Source organism: Chenopodium quinoa, unplaced genomic scaffold, assembly GCF_001683475.1.
Source record: "Chenopodium quinoa cultivar QQ74 unplaced genomic scaffold, ASM168347v1, whole genome shotgun sequence".
Lineage (NCBI taxonomy): Eukaryota > Viridiplantae > Streptophyta > Magnoliopsida > Caryophyllales > Amaranthaceae > Chenopodium > Chenopodium quinoa.
Window position 1 is genome coordinate 2,745,019 of NW_018743448.1, and position 2,936 is coordinate 2,747,954.

At 37.3% G+C, this 2,936-nt stretch overlaps 1 pseudogene; it reads right to left on the reverse strand.

The window, feature by feature from the left end:
* Positions 1 to 1,655: 1,655 nt before the first annotated feature.
* LOC110739198 lies at positions 1,656 to 2,599 on the reverse strand (annotated as a pseudogene).
* Positions 2,600 to 2,936: the final 337 nt, after the last annotated feature.

The following is a 2,936-nucleotide window of genomic DNA, read 5'->3' on the forward strand; positions in this document are numbered from 1 at the left end:
TTTGGGAAATGGTAAAAGAAACAACAACTTACCTCAGAAGCTGCTTCAATGGGGGATACAAGGTGGTCGGAGTGAGGCGACGGCTGCTGGAGATTGTGGAGGAAGGGGGGCTAGAAATCGTGGAGGGGGAAGCGCTACAATGGGGAACTGAGAGAGAGAGAGACGCAAGCAGGAAAATGTTCGAGGATCGCCGGAATGAGAAGGTGGTCGGAGTGAGGCGACGGCTGCCGGAGATTGTGAAGGAAGGGGGGCCGGAAATCGTGGAGGGGGAAGAAAGGAGGCTGACCGGAGGGGGAGATTGTGGAGGAAGGACGACTGTTCCTCATTTTCTCTCTCCTCCTCTTTTTTTTTTTTTTTTTTTTAATTTTTTAATTTTTTTTGGTTTTTTTAATTTTTTATTTTTTTAAAAAACGGACCAATCAGAAGATGACACGTGGCAAGTGGTCGGGTCAACTAACGGAAATGACATTTGTTGATATTGTACTAAACCTCAATGGCATTTGGTGAATTTTTTAAGTACTCAATGACATTTGGTGAAATAACCGTTTTATTAATGGTCTCATTCCATACTTAGTAACGTGTCAAGTATTGTGGGACAGACAAAAATGAGAACTTGTCAAGTATTATGGGATGAAGGAAGTACTTAGGTTTTGCTTTTTTTTTTTTTTTTTTTTTTTTTTTTTTTTTTTTTTTTTTTTATTAATTGACAAAAAGTATCAAGATTACCTCCATTACAACAAAGGATTAAACTAAGGGGCTAAAATCAACCATTACATATTCATGAATGTTTGATGACACTTCTTCCAACCATTTGCAACCAAACATGCAAACCAGCAAAACTCTTACAGTACTTTACTTCGCTAAGTAGTGAGCCACCACATTACCACTACGTCTAACAAGGGAGAAAGACATAAAATTACACCCATTAGCTAAATGTAAGATATCAGCTATAATCTGACCAAAACTTGGTGTGCTCCTTCTTTCCTTGCTTCAAATACGAGACGACCTTTGCACTGTCTGATTCCAAGGTCACGTCCCTTAGAGCAGCTTCCACGACCACAGCAAATAGCAGTGCTAAACGAGCTCCCATAGCTTCCATCCCATCGCTTGAAAAAGCACCTTGGACAGTATCACACACCGAGGCCATAATATCCCCTATATTATCTCGCATTACAGCTCCATGGCCTATCAAGTTGCTTTCAAGCTTATCAGCATCTATATTGGGAGGACTCCATCTAGCAGGAGCAGGGGCAGCATCTCTCTTCATAGCCAAGTCTCTATATAACTCCACAACTTGAATCATTGAATCATGTATTTCATAATTCATGTATGTATATATTCTTTGTTTATTGATCATATATCTAATTTGATTTAATTTCACTTCTTTAACTTACGTTTCTTTGATTTTAATTGCCTCTTGGTACTCTTGAAGTAGTCCAAAGTAACATCTTTGTTTGTTTTTGTTAAAAAAAAAAAAGTATCATCTTTGTTTTTTCAACTTTTTGAATTTTATTTCTTTTCATACCTCTTGATCAAAGGGAGAAATTGAAGTAGGATCAAATTTTACAGTTAATACCAAAGATATTAAGCATTAAAAGATAATATTTACAGCTCACAAATAATTAGTGATACTGTGAAAGAAACTTATGGTGTAATTCAGTTTCTAGCAAAAAAAAATTCTTTTTATTATTGACATTGTAACCTCTGTGAAATCAGATAAAATCCTTGAGCATTATCATCATACAATTCTCAATATGTACTAGTTCGTCTCCGATCCCCTTCCAAAGGGATTTGGAAAGGAAAGCAGGAGAAAAGCTCGGGTTTTAAAACAAACCTGCAACTTATCTTTGCAAAATTTGATGCTCAACATCTCTCAGCCAGTCGTGCAGAAACTGCTGTGAGTTTTGAATAAACCTTTCCAGCAGGTGACCCTAAGAGTGAACTCCGCGCTACCTTCCCCAATATGTGAATCTTTGAGTCTGCAATTACAATGCGTGTCCTTGTAGAATTTTCAACGGCAAACTTTGTTTTACCTCCTTTACCAGAAAGCCTCCCAATAGTACGGACTTGTGACTACCTTTAAGTGTCTTAACATCCTTGATCTCAATTGAATCAACATAAAGTTCATCTACCCTCAAAAGGGCAATTGCATCCGTAACATCAAAGCCCAGTGTGAAGGCATGGACAAAATCGGCGCACTTCTGCAGGTTACTAACATCAGGGGTGTCGGCCCTTGTCTTGAGCTCAACCTTGCGATCTTTAAGATCTTTAAGATTTATCCTTATGTCAATTTTCATCTGCTCGTAAATTGGGTTGTAGATTTCGAGCCACGCTTTTTTCAAGGGCGTGTAACGATGAGGAGGAACACCCACCTTTCTTAATTGTACTTGACCATCAGACATCTCATGAGCCCTCAAAGCCCCAATTCTAGGCCTTGGTGGAAGAGAAGCAGATACTGAATTTGATGTCTCAACTTCCATGGCATTCATGTTTGGTTTTCCTCGTATTTTTAGAAGAAAAAAAAATGTAGGAACCCTTCACAGTTGTTAGTTATCACTTACAAATTGATACTCTTAACACTGAAATATATCATAAAAGCAAAAATGGTACTCTGTATACATATAACATTTTTAGTGTGATCCTAAGCTCTCTTGAACATTTAAATATACCAATATAGCATCAATCAACAAACGAAGAAAAGGCGCTCCAAGAGCATTATTATAACCGTTTTCAAGCACAAGAATAACAAGACAAACAAGTAATTACCTTAAAGCTACTCTCTTCATTTACATAATTTTGGTCATTGGATGTTAAGATAATTACACCTAACTTCTAAAACTCAATCTAATTCTCTTATAAACTATTGGTATTAGAAATAGCCTTCACCAAAACACACATTTCATTATCACAAGTATTCATTTGTGTGCAAGATTATA